At 45.2% G+C, this 18,642-nt stretch overlaps 1 non-coding gene across 1 annotated transcript; it reads left to right on the top strand.

Annotated features, from left to right (window-relative positions):
• Positions 1-5,106: 5,106 nt before the first annotated feature.
• LOC125581024 lies at positions 5,107-5,213 on the top strand. The gene has a single exon (XR_007318735.1). It is a non-coding gene; the product is annotated as a small nucleolar RNA R71 (small nucleolar RNA).
• The last annotated feature ends 13,429 nt before the right edge of the window (positions 5,214-18,642 follow it).

Genomic DNA, 18,642 nt, shown 5'->3' on the forward strand with positions numbered 1-18,642 from the left:
TTTTGCCCCATCCTTGCCTCACGTGCGGAGCGTCATGGTAAGTGACCTCAAGGGAAGACAAGAACTAACAGGAGACATCCCGGTAGGCAGGGTAGGCCATGGTGAGGAGTTTGGGCATCTTCAGGTGCCCCAGCATTGCCTCAATATCAGAATCGAGACCCACCTCCTTCAGCAAATCAAGGTCAGCGAATCTGGTTGGAGTCCAAGTTACCCCATTCAGCAAATGATGATACAGCTCTTCCTCAGATGGAGTTTTCGCCCCGTCTCTATCATCAGCAACCTCCTTCCCCTTGGACATTTTGGCCCTCTTTGTAGGAGCCCGCTCATCTACACTTTCATCGCCACTCTCCTCATCTGTGGCAACTGCTATACTCTTGCCTGCCCTCTTCTCTTGCTCCTTTGCCTTCTTTGCAGCCAATGTTTACTGTCGAGAAGTCCTTTGTGTCCCAGAACCAGCTTGTTCCGAGGCTAAAGCCTTTCCTCTCAACGAAGACTCTTGTCTCTCAGGTTCTTGCCTCTTTGCATCCGACTTTCCCTTAGTTTTCTTAACCATTGTACCTGAGAAATACAAAACTTGGAAAGGGATAAGTGGATTGACTTTGCAAATGTAAACTTCAAGAGGCAACGTAAAAAATCACAATTCTCAATCTTTTCATCATGTGAAAATTACAAGACAAGTAAAATTCAATAATCAAAATAATTCTAGAATGAGAGGGTTCTCTAATCAAACCTTTCAACACCTTAACATACTAACTCACCCATTAAACACACTCAATTAGGATCAATTTCGAAAAGCCCCAAATCCATGAACCCTAATTTTGCCAAAGTTCAAATTAAGCTCAATTCCACCATCAATTCAACAGCCCAACTTAATATATAAGCTTTCCCTAGTCTATTTTACCACAATCAAGCAAGAAAATGACCAAATTTTGATTTTCAAATTCTAGGGTTCATGGACCTACGAGTTTGAATTTAAAAACACAATACCTTGCTTTGGATGAAAGGAAATGGGGAATGGGTGGTGAGGAATAGACTACAGGGGCGAAAGCTTGGATTTAGAAACAAGAACTAGGAGATTTGGGTGAAAATTGAGAAAGTTACGAGATTTTTGGTGTGGGTTTGTTTGAGAGAGTATGAGTGTTTGTGAGAGGAAGGGAGAGTGAAAGAGATGAAGGTCGTGGGTCTGGGTAGGTCTAGGGTCGTCCGGTTAGGTTTAGGGCTTGTTAACTTGAATTAAACCGGACAAAATCGAAGAGGGACTTACCTGGACTGGCTCGGGAGCGACTTGAGGGTGTCGCTGCGAGAAGTCGCTCCCGGGTCATTTTCTCGCGTCGTGTGTCGACGAAAGGGCGAGCGACTCGGAGGTGTCGCTCTGAAGACGTCGCTCTGATCGACATAATTGCGAGCGACCTCACGTGGTCGCTGCGAGACGTCGCTCCGAGAGCGATTCTCAAGCCCCGGAGACAGAAATGCGAGTGACTTAGCCGAGTCGCTTTGATCTAGTCGCTCCCAGTCACCGGAAACGCGAGCGACCTCACGTGGTCGCTGCGAGACGTCGCTCCGAGAGCGACTCTTGAGCTCCGGACACCGAAAATTCGAGCGACTTGGACCAGTCGCTCTGATCACGTCGCTCCCAGCTGGAGCGACCTCGTGGCGTCGCTGCGGAACCTCGCTCCCACGCTCGATTCTTTGCCTTGACCGGATTGATGAACCACCTGAACACTACTTCAACACTTTCCCCCTTTTTTTTTATGAAATATGATGAAAATGAAAATACCAATGCAATATGTACAAGGATACGCATGGGACTTCCTCCTAAGTGAGCTTGTTTTAAGTCTCTAGCTTGACTTTGCCTCTTTTTGCCATCTGCCATCTTTCTTCTGCCCCAAAACAGCTCCCACAGCATAATCACTAGCATCACACATGATCCCAAAGGGGAGATCCCAATTAGTTGGCTGGACAATTGGAGCACTGATGAGTTCACCTTTCAGCTTCTTGAAGGCTTCTAGACACTCCACATCAAAGCTGAAGGTGGCTTCTTTGCACAGCAGCCTGGTCAATGGTCTAGTGATCATGGAGAAGTCCTTGATGAATCTCCTGTAGAATCCAGCATGACCAAGAAAACTTCTGATGTCTTTCACTGTTTTCGGTGGGGGCAAACCAACCATGACATCGATCTTAGCCTTATCCACCTCAATCCCCTTCTCTGATATCTTGTGTCCCAGCACAATCCCTTCTTTGACCATGAAGTGACACTTCTCCCAGTTCAGCACAAGGTTGGTGTCTTCACATCTCTGTAGGACCCTGCACAAATTTGACAAACAAGCAGAAAACGAAGATCCATAGACAGAGAAATCATCCATTAACACCTCCACAACATACTCAATCAGATCAGAAAAGATCGACATCATGCACCTTTGAATGGTGGCTGGAGCATTACATAGACCAAATGGCATTCTTCGATATGCGAAGGTACCATAAGGATATGTGAATGTTGTTTTCTCCTGATCATTGGGATGTATGTGGATCTAGAAGAATCCTGAATATCCATCAAGAAAGCAATAGAATGGATGATTTGCAAGTCTCTCAAGCATCTGATCAATAAATGGAAGTGGAAAATGATCTTTTCTAGATGCAGAGTTCAGTTTTCGGTAATCAATACACATTCTATGCCCAGTGACTGTTCTTGTTGGTATCAATTCATCCTTGTCATTTTTAATCACAGTTATACCACCCTTTTTTGGCACAACATACACAGGAGATACCCATTTAGAATCTGAGATAGGGTAGATAACACCAGCATCTAAGAGTTTAAGAATGTCTTTCTTTACAACATCCTTCAGGTTAGGATTTAACCTTCTTTAATGCTCGATAGAAGTCATTGATTCATCCTCAAGATGTATCCTATGCATACACAAAGAGGGTGATATTCCCTTGATGTCATCAAGTGAGTAACCTATTGCTTTTCTAAATCTTTTAAGTGTTTTCAAAAGTTCAGATAGCTCAGTTTCAGTAAGTTCACTACTCACAATGACTGGATAAGTTCCACTAGGACCAAGAAATGCATACCTTACACCATTGGGGAGAGGTTTAAGCTCCACTTTAGGCGCCTTAAGCTCGCTCTAGTCGTCTTGATGGGTGTCCCCTTGTTGAATGACCGAGGCTTCCTGATGGACAATTTGAGGCAGCTCCTCATACCGATCCTTATTACCAAATCTTCTGTGTGAATCCAACATCATCCCATAGGCAGCACTCTCCAGGTTCTGAATCACTTCAGCTTCCCTCTCTATCGTCAAAGCATGCTGTAGAGGGTCTTCTAGTGACAACTCTTCAAGGAGCTCATCAGCAAGGGCATCCATCTCTTCAATGTAGAAAACTTGCCCTTGAACTGTTGGTTTCTTCATTACCTCCTTGATGTCAAAGTGAAGAACATGCCCTTTACCCAAGTGGAGATCAATCTTGCCCTCTTTCACATTAACAATTGCTCCTGCTGTAGCTAAGAAAGGCCTTCCAAGGATTAATGGATCTGCAGCTTCCTCACCCATCTCAAGCACCACAAAGTCTGTAGGGATCTCATATTTTCCAACCATAATGGGGAGGTCCGCCAAGATACCCATAGGGTACTTCACTGAACGATCAGCCAATACCAGAGACAGTCTACACTACTTGTACTGAGTGAAACCAAGCTTCTTAGCAACAAATAAAGGCATCAAGCTGACACTAGCTCCCAAATCGCAGAGACATCTATCAAATACCATAGGTCCAAGAGCACAAGGTAATGTGAAGCATCCTGGATCTTCTAGCTTCTTTGGAACAACAAGCTTCTGGATGATGGCACTGCACTCATGAGTGAGAATCATCATGCCCTCCATCTCCTTCTTCTTTGCAGCTACAATATCTTTCAGGAACTTGCTATATTGAGGAATCAGCATGAAAGCATCAATGATGGGCATTGTGACTTGAACTTCATTCATTTGCTTCTCAAATAGAGCTTTGTACTTCTCTAGCAGCTGTCTCTTGAATCTACCAGGGAATGGTAGTTTGGGTTCATAGGGAGGAGGAACAAAAGAATTCTCACTTGCTGGAGCAACAACTTCACCATCTTTCACTGTTTTCTTCTCTTCCCCAACCTTTCCTTTACCTTTTGCTTCCACAATCTTCTCCAAGATTTCATCATTGATTTTCTCATCAACAATCACCATATCATCATCTATGTTGATGGCAACCCCCTCACCTTGTTTCTCAGCATCCTTGGTGAGAGCTTTCTGAGGTAACTCCTTACCACTCCTGAGGGTGATAGCTTTTGTGGTCTCCTTGGGGTTTTGCTCAGATTTTCTAGGTAAAGAACCTTGTTGGCGATTTTGTTGAGTGTTCATGGAAGCAAACTGGTTCTCCAAGGTTCTGAACTTGCTGTTGAGCTCATTGTAGCTTCCATCAATCTTTGAGTGAAGGTTCTTCAACTCATAGCCAACATGCTTCTCACTTCTTGTCTGAGACTCCAAGATTTGTTTTAATAGGGCATCAGTGCTGCTGACTTGAGGAGTAGAGGTAGAAGTAGTAGGTTGTTGTTGGGCAGGTTGTTGTCCTTTGTTGTGGAAACCAGGAGGAGTGGTTTGCTGAGGTTGGTAGTTGTCTTGCTGGTTGTATCTAGGCTGATAACCACTCTGTTGGTTGTTGGGGTAAGATCTCTGTTGGTAGTTGTTGTACTGAAAGTTTGGCTCTTTCTTGTACCAGCTACCATTGTTGTTGATGAAGCACAGCTCTTCTTGCCCTTCCAAACCATCAACTTCCTGGACAACAGGTGTGGCTTCTTGGTTTGGGTTACCAACAAAGTGCAGCTGCTCCTGGGTGGTCTTATCAGCAATGAGAATATCAATCTTATCCTGGAGAGCCTTTAACTCCTTCCTCGTCTACTTGTCATCTGTTCTACTGCCTCTGTCGTGGTCTCCACTGTAGACTGCATCACTCTTGACCATGTTGTCTACCAGCTGCTCTGCATCCTCCTCTGTTCTTCCCAAGAAGAACCCATTGCTAGCTGTATCCAATCAGGCTCTGTACTTAGGAAGAGCTCCTCTGTAGAATGTGCTCAGCAGGCTTTCCTTAGAGAATCCATGATGAGGGCATTGAGCTTGGTAGCCTTTGAATCTCTCCTAGGCTTCACTGAATCCTTCCAAGCATTTCTGTTCAAAGCTGGAGATCTCATTTCTCAGCTTAGCAGTTCTTGAAGTAGAGAAGAACTTCTCCAAGAAAGCTTTCTTGCAGTCATCCCAAGTGGTGATAGAGTCGCTTGGTTGAGACTTCTCCCACTGTCGTACCTTATCCCCCAAAGAGAAAGGGAATAACTTCAGCTTTAAGGCATCCTCAGACACACCATTGGTTTTTGACAACCCACAGTAGCTGTCGAACCTGTCCAAGTGATCGAATGGGTCCTCCAAAGCCAAGCCATGATATTTGTTGTTCTCTATCACGTTGAGGAGTCCTGACTTGATCTCAAAGTTGTTGGCTGCCACAGCGGGTGCTCGGATTCCCAATCTATGGCCATGAATGTTGGGGCGGTCGTAAGTGCCAATGGGTCGAGCTGCTCGCTGTTGGTTTTGTGGAACATTGTTAGCTCCGTTGACGCCCGCATCATTTTGAGGTATGTCACCCATATCAGTGTCCAATCTCTGCAATTGAGCCTGTTGCTCTTCTTCTCTACTCTTTCTAGCACACTCTCTTTCTAAAGCTCTGATGTCTGCTGCTCTTGGAACTAGGTTTGATGGACCCCTGCTCCACAAGTTCATACACCTACAGATTAAAGGGAGGTGAAGAAAGAGAATCAGTAACAAAAGAAAATAAAAATGACTTAGTCTCAAGCAAGTGACTAAATCTCAATGCTCAAATCTACTCAGAATTTGGCAACGGTGCCAATTTGATGTTAGGAGTTTTCAAGGCTGCTAAGACAAATGTTGTATTATAAATGATTGTTGAACCAATTCTAAGGGAATTCGAAGCAATGAGAATGCAAGTACTCACTCAATCTGAGTGCAACCAGTGATTTCAAATGATTTCTAAGCTAATGAATAAAGCTGATTCAGTTTCAGAATAATAAAAGCGGTAAATGAGTTGACTTTCTTAACTAAGGAAAATGAGAACTCATGGGCATAGGAATTAGACCTTGGGTGATCAAGTTTCGAACTAAGGATGGCAGACGAACAATCAAACTATCAACCTTAAGCTTAGACACGATTCTAAACAAACTCTATGTCTAGATAAATGTTCATTTACTAACACATTTCAAACAACAAATGTCTTTGGTTGAATAATATGGAAGCAATCATTACTAACAGGTCTAAGGCTATCTTAGCACTTCTAACAACAAATGTCTTTGGCAAAATATGCTAAAAGCTTAGAAGAGTTGTTTCAGGCATTTCATCGAACACCTTTTGGGTGGGAAATGCCTAAAGATCAACTTTTGAGAAGCTAACTCAGAAGATTCATTATGATTACTCTACTAGCAAGGTTTTGGAATGATCTACACTAAAACATCCTAGCTCTAACCTAATCACCCTTAATCTTCCTAACCCATGAATTCAAATGGTGATTACTCACTACTCTTCATGATTCCTCTTAAACCATTTTGGATTTCAGATTAATCATACAGAGGGATACAACAATGAACTGGAAACACAGAATTGCAATAACTAGATGAACAAAAATGATTCAAGAGATGAACTTTCCAAAGGTTTTTTCTTAAGAACAAAAGATAATCTGCCTGGTGGCTACCAAAAAATCCTTAAAACATAGGTTTAGAAAAGTAAAAATGTGCATAATGAAATGAACAAAAGGCCCTTAGAAAACATGAGTTCGACAGGCAAATAGACGCGGAGCGACCTCGGCATGTCGCTCCGACAAGTCGCTCCAGCCTTCGGGAGCGACCTCAGTGGGTTGCTCTGAGAGGTCGCTCCGGGCTTCGTTTTGTGTCGTCTCGCCATGGAAACGTGAGCGACCTCGGAGCGTCGCTCTGGCAAGTTGCTATGAGAGGGGTGTCTCACGATAGAAACGCGAGCGACCTCTCCATGTCGCTCTGGCCAGGTCGCTCCGGGATGTGTGTCACAGCGACTTCACGGCGTCGCTCTGGTGCGCTGCTCGTCCGTTGATCGCTTTAAACACTTTTGTTGAGCTCCAAATGCACCCAAATGCCTCCAACAACTCCATGTGGTACTCCAACACCTGATAAAGACTCATGTATGCAAAATGCAACCTAAACGTGGCTAAATCCTAGTCTATATGATCAAAATGCACATGGGTGAATGGATAAGACAATGGAAATATGAAAGATATCAATAGATTACTCCAGCTTCCGGATTCTTGCCTCCAGGTTTCGGGTTCCTGCCCCCAGGTTCTGGGTTCCTACCCCCGGGTCTGGGTTCCTACCCACGGGTCTGGGTTCCTACCCCCGGGTCTGGGTCCCTGCCTCCAGGTATGGGTCCTGCCTCCGGCTTCCAAGCAGAGTGATTTATCCTGCCTTATGATAAAAGGAAATCTTCCTTTAATAAGGTACCAACTTGGACAAGAAGGAGTCTCCCTAGATCCGAGAAAAAGAGGAAGTATTTCAATACATATGACATCCCTTAAGAAAAAAGGAATATTCTATTATCTAAGGATATAATGAATATTTCCAAATCCTAAGAGGGAGGCACGACCTCCACTATAAATATAGGTTTCTAAACCTAAAGAAAGGGATCCGAGACGTCCGTGACCAGAGCTCACAATTCCACAGCTGCCAAGGCAAGATTCCATACCTAGAAGACCTTCTTCTTCGACACGCCTATGATAGGCTGACTCCGGCGGTTACTACCGACCAGGGGAAGATATATACTCACTGCAGCACGTCTACAACTCTACTTACTGGCTCAGGCCACGATCTCCAGCTCATCAGCAGGGTCCCTCCATGCTCACTGAAGCATACCGAGACATTATGCTCACTGCAGCATATCGACAGGTCTACCATCTGTTCTGGCCATGTGCCCTCTAAAACAGATGACTTCTACCAACTACAGAGTTATGTGCTCCCAAGGATACGTGCCCATTAGGCCATGTGGCCACTAGAGCCCCATGCTCCCAAGGCTACGTGCCCATTAGGCCATGTGCCCACTATATCCCCATGCTCCCTAGGCTACGTGCCCATTACGCCATGTGCCCAATAGAGCCCCATGCTCCCAAGGCTACATGCGCATTAGGCCATGTGCCAACTAGAGCTCCGTGCTCCCTAGGCCACATTCCTCCATTAGGCTACGCACCTCCATCTAGGCTCTATGCCTCCATATACATGAACTACGAACGGCTTGATCCCTCACTGAAGGGTACGTAGGCAATCCCCACTGAAGGATGCAGCTATAAACCCAAACACGTTCCACAGTTCCTCACCTAGGCGACGTGCCCATTACGCCATGTGCCCAGTAGAGCCCCGTGCTCCCAAGGCTACATGCCCATTAGGCCATGTGCCCACTAGAGCTCTGTGCTCCCTAGGCCACATTCCTCCATTAGGCTACGCACCTCCATCTAGGCTCTATGCCTCCATATACATGAACTACGAACGGCTTGATCCCTCACTAAAGGGTACGTAGGCAATCCCCACTGAAGGATGCATCTATAAACCCAAACACCGTCCACAGTTCCTCACCTAGACTCTCAGGGACCGCCCACTGGTAGTCGGAACCATCAACTACATATCAGGAGGCACCCAAGGACCGACCCTGGTAGTCGGAACCGTCGATCATAGATCAAGAAGACCATGCGATCTTCACTATCGGTAGGCGGCCCCCGCCTAACGACCAATTTCCCCTGATGCTACTAAGGCACCGACGACGTATACTGGCCCATACCCATATGGCAGTATCCTAAGAGCAGGATCTCCTGGTTTATCAACTATCGAAGCAGGAGAATACACTCAACGACATGTCTCCTTCCTCCTATCATTCCGTAGAGCTGAGCACGGATCGCTTGTACACAAAAATACCCTAACAGTTTGGCACTAGAAGGAGAGGCAGTTTTAAACTACGTGATAATGTGATAGGCGGAAGAGACATTACATCTATTCCTGCAAAATCTCTTAACCCCAGCCACCTGGGGGCAAGAAACAACTTTTTCTCACCAGATCCATGGTTCACCCGGCTGGAAACTCCTCTCCAAGGGAGGATAGCACCAGGCTAACATCAGTAGCAAGATCCAATAAGGGATTACCTACTAGTTCCTGCTAGTCCCTGCTGGTCCTGGGCCTAAACCATAAGTCAGACCTCTACAGTCTTCGGTTCCTGCCGGTTCCAGGTCCCATCCTCAAAGCCGACCTCTACAATCTTTGGTTCCCGCTGGTTCCGGGTCTTAACTACATATCAAGCCTTTAGCCCTGTGGGCCCAACGTGAGCAATCATCACCAACATCAATATCAGTGGGTAGTCAACTGGCAGCAACATAGCAAGCCCTAGACGCCATCAATGCTTCCAGACAGGAGGATTCAGAAGAAGAACTCCTGGAAATACTACAGGCATACCAGGCAAACACTAAAAGGTAACTGGAGAACCATCTTTCTCTTTAGGTTCTAGAATCTAAGTGGTAGTGGAATCCTAGATAAGCCTGATAGCTAGATTGATAGAACGCCTTTGAGTACTCGTCGAATTCCGTTGGAGTTGTTCCGCGAAGAAACCCTACCTAAATGCCGAGAACACTGCTGCTCTACCTCCTGCAAAGGAGCCAGGGAAAATGCTAATACTACATCAAGGAGTGCTGGTCTTCATACCCTACTCATTTAGAGCAAATGGGAGTAAAAGAAGCCGGAGAACACATGTTCATGTTACTATTCATCCAAAAGGAAAAGCCAAACCTCTGGGTTCCGGGTTCCAGCTTCCAGGTTCCGGATCCCAGCTTCTGGGTTCCGGGTTCCAGCTTCCAGGTTCCGGATCCCAGCTTCCAGGTTCCGGATCCCAGCTTCCGACCACGTTACTACCGCTTTTCCTGGCCATGTACCCAAGGGGAAGCAGAGAGCAGCCTGGACGTTAAAAGACATCGTGAAACGCTGAGAGTGGCTCACCCAAGCAGGGGCAGAGAGCAGCTAGAACGAGTCATCAAACGACGCCTGCAAAGAAGGAAATCTAAGGAATATGAGAAAATCAATATTCGTGGATGATCAATCATCTCCTGGTACGTGATAGAATACGCCAACCCCTGCTATCCAAACAACAGATTCCGACTCCAAACCCAGGTCAATCCCTGCATATGGACCAATGTAGGTCAAAAATCACGTGAGACCATGTCAACCCATACTCTCCAAGCCCAGGGACGGAGAAGTACTGTTGCTTTACCTGAAAGAACAGAAGCACACAGGGAGTGCCGTCCTGGTGCAAAGATCAAACATATTGCTCCATACGCCAGAGGTGCAAAGGTCATTGGTAAGGCAGACGGAGAAACTCACCAGCATCTGGGAACCTCCATGTCTCGGAAGGTTCTACCCCAAAATCTTCGGGTTCCAGGAGGATAAATTCCAAAACCACCGGGCCTCAGGAGGATATTTCCGTAATCACCGGATTTCAAGAGTATACATCCAAGATAACAAAAGGGAAAGACTTGAGACTAGCTAAGAGTACCCGAAACTGTAGGACCACACGTCCCACCAAAGTTCTATTACCACGAAGTTGTCCTATAGATCTTGAAGGCACTCCGAACGGTTCCACAGAAGGCAACATGTGCTATCTCGACAACAGCCCACGTCTAATCGACATCGATAGTGATCCATCTCCGGAGGACAGAGTGCGATGTTGTATTAAGTCAATAAAGACTCTGGGTTCGAGACAGCAAAACAAATATTCCCCTCGGGGTGCAATATCTACAGGTCCAACAGGATCAGAACATGAAGCCCTTAAGAGCCTTAGATTCTAGAGAAGAATCATCAGGGACTAAGAGTTCCTAAACAATGTACATCGCTACCTCAGGGTAGTACGACGAAGAATCGGCCTCCACACCTCAACAAAGGGTCTCGTTCCTCCCGAAGAAGGAATGAGAAAAATCGCGGTCTTCACTCTACTACTACCTAGTACAGAACTTCTCCATCCTAGAGTCAGGGCGTATGTTCTTCAGAAGATCATTCTCCAGCCGATATCCAATCATGGGGGCACATAAACAAGAAGTAAGTCGATAATTTGTTTCCTTGCCACGGTCATGCGCCATTCGGATCTAGTAAATATGTGGCTATGCGCCAGCGAGGTCCTACGCCAGGAAGACAGATCTCGCTTATCACTGCAATGCGAATTCAAGATCAAGAATTCCTACTTCCGAGCGGGGCAACAGATCACCTACAGCAGATTTCAACTTATACAAGTGAGCTTCACCATCTAAACCTATGATTCTTGCCATCCATCGACATTCAAGGCTAGGATCCTGAATCTCCCTAGGTCAATCGACCTAAACAAGCCACATGCCTGGGAATATCCATTAGACCCCTGTCTATCTCGGGGAAATCGACTCTCCTCCAGATTCAAACACGGCCCATGCCAAAAAAGAAGCCAGAAAAGGAGACTTCAGAGCGACGTCCTGTTCACGGTAAGCCCAAAGGACCTGCCATCGACAAGCCGGTGTTGATGCCCACTGAAGCATCGAGCGTTTCTCCATCAGGTCTCGCGCCAACCAGAGAGAACTACTTCAGGCCACGAGCCCCCTTAAACCCGGAAACATCTACTAGACCCCGGTCTGTCCCGGGGAAATTTGTTCTCCTCCAGGTCCGAACACGGTACAGACCTAAGAAGAACCTGGGAAAGAAGGATTACTGGAGCGATGACCTGTCCAGGGGAAGCCTGCTGAGAATGAGCAACTACGGTTGACTTTAGTGCACAGGTTATTCCGTGAATTCGAGGACGAAATCGAGAAATAAGGGGTAAACTGGTTGGGAATAATCATCTAGGCCTCGGGCAGGACACCGGCCTCCAAGTTCCTGTTGAGAGAAGCTCCGACACCGACCCCTGCATCCATCCCTGCCTCCAGATAAATAAAAGGGATTACTAGATCCTATGATCTTGCGCATAAGTGGAAACCCGCCCATATGAGGTATGGAAAATATTTGACAATCGCAGGAATGGGCTAGCACAAGCCATAGTATGCGGTCAAATATAGTACTCCTGCTCAAGAGACTACTCCCATGAGGGATACGAAGTACGTATAATGCAAGGTACTGCCTGAGGAGCATACACGGTTACTCTCAGGTAGGGAGCATATTACATATAATTCAAAGTTACTGCCTGAGGAGCTTACACGCTTACTCTCAGGCAGGGAATATATTACATATAATGCAAAGGTACTGCCTGAGGAGCTTACACGCTCACTCTCAGGCAGGGAGCATATTACATATAATGCAAGGTACTGCCTGAGGAGCTTACACGCCTACTCTCAGGCAGGGAGCATATTACATATAATGCAAGGTACTGCCTGAGGAGCTTACACGCTTACTCTCAGGCAGGGAGCATATTAAATACAAACGCAAAAGTACAGTATTCAAACTCAAAGTTTGTACAGGGAGCGATAATGGGTATGAGACATAAAGCAGGAATGGGTCTGCGCAAGCCTGAGCATGCTGTCAAAACTACCTAAAACCCTTGTGCAGCCTAAGGCACATCGGGGTTCCCAGAGTACCAATGTGAAAAGTACATGTATTAAAACGCTACGAGCTACACGATACATGGAACACATGGTATATACTCATTGCAAAAGTACTGTGAAATACAGGGAGCAATCTAAATTCCGCTTCTCCAGACGTGGAAAGCAGCGTAAGCCTGACACTTGGGTCATAACAACCACACCAGCACCCTCTAAGCCTGACAGTGACTTCCTGCATAAGTAGAATACAACATAGGAACTCGATAGTGACTAGCTTTCGAGCGGCAAAATACGAAATCCGAACAGGTACCGGGAGTAGTCTTGCCTAGGAAGGCGGAGTACGGTCCCTGCAAAACCAATTATTTTGGGTTCTTACGAACTCCGGGTCTAAAGATAACCTCAGGGTTATTAGATCAGAACCCCCAGGTTATTAAGAACCTTCGGGTCCCCATTCAGTCTACGGGTCCTAAAAAGATCTCAGGGCCTGAAAAGGTAAACCTCCAGGTTCTTATATAACCCCGGGTTCAAAACGACCTCCGGGTCCAAGAGAAACCTCCAGATTCAAAACGACCTCCGGGTCTAGAGCAACCTCCGGTTTCAAAACGACCTCCGGGTCCAAAAGAAACCTCCGGGTTCAAAATGACCTCCGGGTCTAGAGCAACCTCCGGGTTCAAAACGACCTCAGGGTCATAAATACGACATAAGGGTCTGAAGGAACCACCAGGTTCCCAAACGACCTCCGGGTCCTTATTCGACCTCCGGGTCCTAAATACGACCTCAGGGTCTAAAGAAACCTTCGGGTTCAAAATTACCTCCGGGTCTAGAGGAACCTCCGTGTTCCTAAACGACCTCTGGGTTCAAAACGACCTCCGGGTCTAGAGCAACCTCCGGGTTCAAAACGACCTCAGGGTCATAAATACGACCTCAGTGTCTGAAGGAACCTCCGGGTTCCCAAATGACCTCCGGGTCCTTATTCGACCTCCGGATCCTAAATACGACCTCAGGGTCTAAAGAAACCTCCGGGTTCAAAACGAACTCCGGGTCTAGTGGAACATCCGGGTTTCCAAACGACCTATGGGTTCAAAACAACATTCGGGTCTAGAGCAACCTCCGGGTTCAAAACAACCTCCGGGTCCCGAGCAACCTCCGGGTTCAAAATGACCTCTGGGTCCTAAATACGACCTCAGGGTCTGATGGAACCTTCGGGTTCCCAAATGACCTTGATGATAGGAGTTTCAAGGCTCCTAATCAAATGTTGTAGAATAAAGGATGTCAAACCAGTTCTAAGTGATTCTAAAGCAAAGGGAATGCCAGACCATGCTTAATCTAAATGCTATCATTTGGTGAGATGATTTTTTAACTAGAATGATACTAAAATGCAATAAAGGACAAAGCTTTCTTTCTTATAGGATAAGAGAACTCATGGGCTAAAGGAATTGACTTTGGGTGATCAAGTTTCAATCTAAAGATGTTAACTTTCAACCAATCTATCTACCTTAGACCTAGACACCATCCTAAACAAACTCTATCTCTAGATGAATGTTCATTTACTAAGATAACTCAAGCATCAAATCTCTTTGGTTGAATGTTATCTAAGTAATCATTAATCTCAAGTCTACTAGCCATCTTAACACCTTTAACAACAAATCTCTTTGGTAAATAATGTTAAAAGCTTAGGAGAGTTGGTTCAGGCATTTCATCAAACACCTTTCAGGCATGAAATGCCTAGAGCTCAACTTTAGAGAGGCCAACTCTAGAATTGCATTAAAAGCACTCTACTAGCAAGGAACAAGATGGATCTATACTAAAAGACCTTAGATCTAGCTTAATCACCCTTAGTCTCCCTAACCCATGAATCCAAAGATGACTACTCACTACTCTTCATGATGAGCCCAAGAATCAATGATGATTTGGTGCTAATCATGATTAGTGATCCCAATAATCAAACAATCACAAGAGAAAATGATCAAGATCAGATCTTTCACCTAAAAGTTCTTTGTGATTAGATAGAGAAAACAAGATAAGATCCCAACTTTGGAATTACAAGAGTATTTATATGTCCTTGGAAAACCTAATGGTTTCCATTAAAAAGTCTTAAAAGCCCTTAAAAACATTAAAATTCGACTTAGGATAAATATCGACTCGGGTTGGAGCGACTGGGCATACCCCGCGTCACACCACCCGCGTCGGATGGTCGTCGATCTTCTCCGTCATGCGCGCGGGTAATGGAACCCGCGGCCTTCGTCTCGTGTCAGAACGTCGAGGCTACTCTCTCGTCATGTGCGCGGGTAGTCGATCCCGCGTGGCTCCGTCCCGCATGACTCCTCGGTCCCTTCTCTTCGTGACGCGGGTTGAGACGATCGACACCAACCCGCGTCATCCTCCCCGCGCTGGATTTCCGATGATTCTTCTAGTTCGTGCGAGCGGGTACTCGACCCCGCGTCGCTGCAAGCCGCGTTGGAGTTCTTCATTCTGTTCTTCTCGACGCCTTGACGCGGGTAATGGAACCTGCGTTGGCTCAACCCGAGTTGTGCTCGCTTGAACTCGAACTAACATCATTTTCCGTTTCTTCTTGAGCCATAATGCTTCTAAACACTTCCAATTACTCCATAGGACACTCCACTACCTGATTAGGACATATGAATGCAATATGGATTCTAAAGATGCTAAATTCCTAATCTATATGATCATTATGTGTGAAATGGGGACTTAAGACAATGCAAATATGCAAGATATCAACTCCCCCAAACTTGTTCTTTACTTGTCCTCAAGTGACTTTGCAAGAACTCATAAGGGAAAGAGGTTTGAAGGTGGGAACTCATAGCCAAAAGTAACACTCCCTAGTACTCAACTTAACATACTAAAGAAACATAGAAAATAGCATGAGCAACTCTCTTATTATACTCTAGCTTCTCTAGGCCTATCAATATTCCATGTGCCTCTACACAAGTTGCAATACTCATCAACCAACAAGTTCTTTAAACCAGCTCTCACATTAATTCACACACACACATACACGGTGAATTCTCACAAATGGGCACATGATCTCAATAATTTGGCTAGGTAAGGATGGTCTAATATGAATGAAGAGAGAAAGGTTTAAATGTCATCATTTCAAGGTGGTTATCACTCAAAAACAAGGAGCTTGATCATTATGCAAAATTTATCTAAGATTAGGAGCAACTCATGCATACATAGATTCATTCTCATCATACTACCCCTTTTGTTATAATCACAAGTTCTACCCCTTTTTATCATCATCTCAAAATCAAGGCAAACCCCTCACATCACTCACCCAATAAACAACTCTCTTTTTCTTTTGACTCAACTACTAGGGATTTTAATTCACTCTTTACAAACTCTAACTCTTTTTCATTCCCTTCCCCAACTTCTCTTTGATTTTTTTTTTCTTTTTTTTTTATTTTTTATATATATATATATTTTTTACTAGGGGAAGGTTCTTTGTTGCATAATCAAGAGTTTCACATTTTCTTTTTATCCCTATAGTTTTCATTTCTATTTAATCTCTTTTGCTCATATCTCTTATCTTTCTCACTCTCCAAAACCCAAGATATTAACATTTAGAACACACAAACCCCTCTCACCATCCCCAAATGCTAGCTTATTTTGCTAGCAAAAGATGAGAACAAATCTATGTCGCCTCCAATACTCTCAAGATTTTGCACATGACAAGCTATCAAAAGAGGCCTCACTCATGCAATTAAATGTTTGGTTTCAAAGAATGGCTAGGGTTGTAGGGTATGCAGTGCCATTTGGGTAAACAAAGATTGGTATATAAAGGAATAAGATAACCTAAATGTGTATGAGATCCATGATCAAGTATGCAAATGCCAATATGCAAGAGAGATTAAGTTCATTCAAGCCAAGTTCGGGTTGGAGCTGATCTCAAGAACAATGCCAACATCAAGCAAGCAAACAAGTTTCAAGAAGAGTTTTCAAGGCTCGAAGCGTGCAAGGTTTTAAAGAGATGCTTAAGCTACTTGATATGTTTAACTAGGATGTCATTTTGAGTTCTAGACAAGGGTTCTTTGCAAGGCATTTTAAATCATTGTTCCCAATGCATGTGAATGCAACCTATATGTTTTAGACTCAATCCTAAAAGTGCAAGTGATGCAACTACATGTTTCTTTTTGTGTGTGTGTTTTTTTTTTTTTAATGCAATGCAATGCATGAGACTCAAATCATCAAAGGAAACGTGATTGAATACTTGATACCTCCCCCAAACTTAGTTCACACAGTCTCTGTGTTAGGAAGTTGAAGGAGATATCAAAAAGAGAGAAAAATGCAAAGAAAAACTGGTATATACAATGGGAAGTGGTAGAGTACCTCTCTATGAAGCGTGGGAGGAGGCCGATGCCTCATCCTCGGTGTCAGCTTCCTCATCTGTAGAGGCAAGGGATGGAGATTTGTTTCCTGAGTCGGACTGTCGAGCTGGTGGGTTTCTCTTCTGGCGGAGCAGCTCTTTCTCGGTGGCGGGAAGTCTGAGGGCTAAAGGACCAATTGAAGGCTGAGGCTGGGGGGTAAGGAAGTCAAAGTCTGATGATGAACATCCCGCTACAGCTCCTCTAGTCAGTATATCAGCTACCTTCTTCATGAACTGAGCTGAAGCTTCTGCTTGCCTCTTCACAGTCTTACTCAATGCCTTACACTTGTCTTTGAGCTTGAAGATTGTTCTGTCCTGAGCCTTGTTCCATTGTTGGAGTTTGCTGATATGCTCATGAGCCTGGCGAAGGGGTCCATGGGGAAGAGTTCCCGGATGCTGCTCAAAGTAGTAACGAGGAGGACCATAGAGGAGCTTGGAGTTTAGACCGGAAGCTTCTTCTTGGAAAACACCACATCTATCTGCTGTCTTCTTTCTCTTGGGAGATCGTATGGGGCCTAGAGGACTATGTGGACCAAGGAAGTGCTCACTCCCAATATCAAAGCTAATAGCTCCAGGCTAAGTCAAGCTTGTCAGGGCGGTGTTTGGGAGAAGCACTTCAACCTCTCGTGTAGACTGTATGTAAGAATAGACGCAAGTTCCATTGAACCGTCCACTGAAGTACTGAGCTTTCTTCAAGTAGCTTCCGTCTAAGAAGGCAGGACCAGTTGGATTATCTTCAAAGGGTATATCTTTGAACTGAAGCAATGGGGTTATCATACCACCAATGCCAACCTGAGGCTCTGAGTCACTTGTTGTCCAAGCCCATTCCTTGTAGTGGACGAGGCGCTTCACAAAGAATCCCACCATGCCAAAGTTCTTGTAGAAGTCAGCACCGACCAAAGGCAACTGAGAGGGATGAGCATAATGCTGAACGGTTTGGTGAAGAAGTTGTAGCTCCTCATCATTAACAGTGCCTGGTTCCTTTCTTGGAAAGATGGTGTGGACAATTAACCGGTGGAGATAGCGCACTGAAGGGTGGCGAATGGAAGCATTCTTGTCACGACTTGGCTTGCGAGTCTTCCCCGCCAACACTTTCCAAACCATTCTAGCCATGCTTTCCTCCCTAGGGGCATCATATAGGATAGGGATGGAAGATTCCTCCAAATCCTGAAGACCAAGAGCTTGTCCAATCTCCTTGAAGGTCATGTTGTAAACCTTCCCATGGATTTTGAACTTGATCTTTCCCCATCCTTGCCTCACATGTTTGGCGGTGTGAAAAGTAGCTACCAATGATGACAAGAACTGACAAGACTCATCTTCGTACGTAGGATAGGCCATAGTGAAGAAGCTTTGCATGTTCATGTGCTCCAACATTTGCTTGATGTCGTCACCTATCTCCAACTCTTCCATGATCTTGATATCTGCAAATCGAGTTGGAGGCCACAATACACCATTCTTCAAATGCCCATATAGCTCATCTTCAGTTGGTGTCTTGGTTATATCCCTCTCAGTGTCGACCTTCATCCCCGTAGACACTTTGGCTCGCTTGTGCGGGGCTTGGTCTTCTTCAGTGATGTCTTCATTCTCCTCCTCTTGGGGAAGAGCTACTCCCTTTCCTTTCGGTTCCTTTGACCTTT

This window comes from Brassica napus, chromosome C1, assembly GCF_020379485.1.
Source record: "Brassica napus cultivar Da-Ae chromosome C1, Da-Ae, whole genome shotgun sequence".
In the NCBI taxonomy this organism is placed as follows: Eukaryota; Viridiplantae; Streptophyta; class Magnoliopsida; order Brassicales; family Brassicaceae; genus Brassica; species Brassica napus.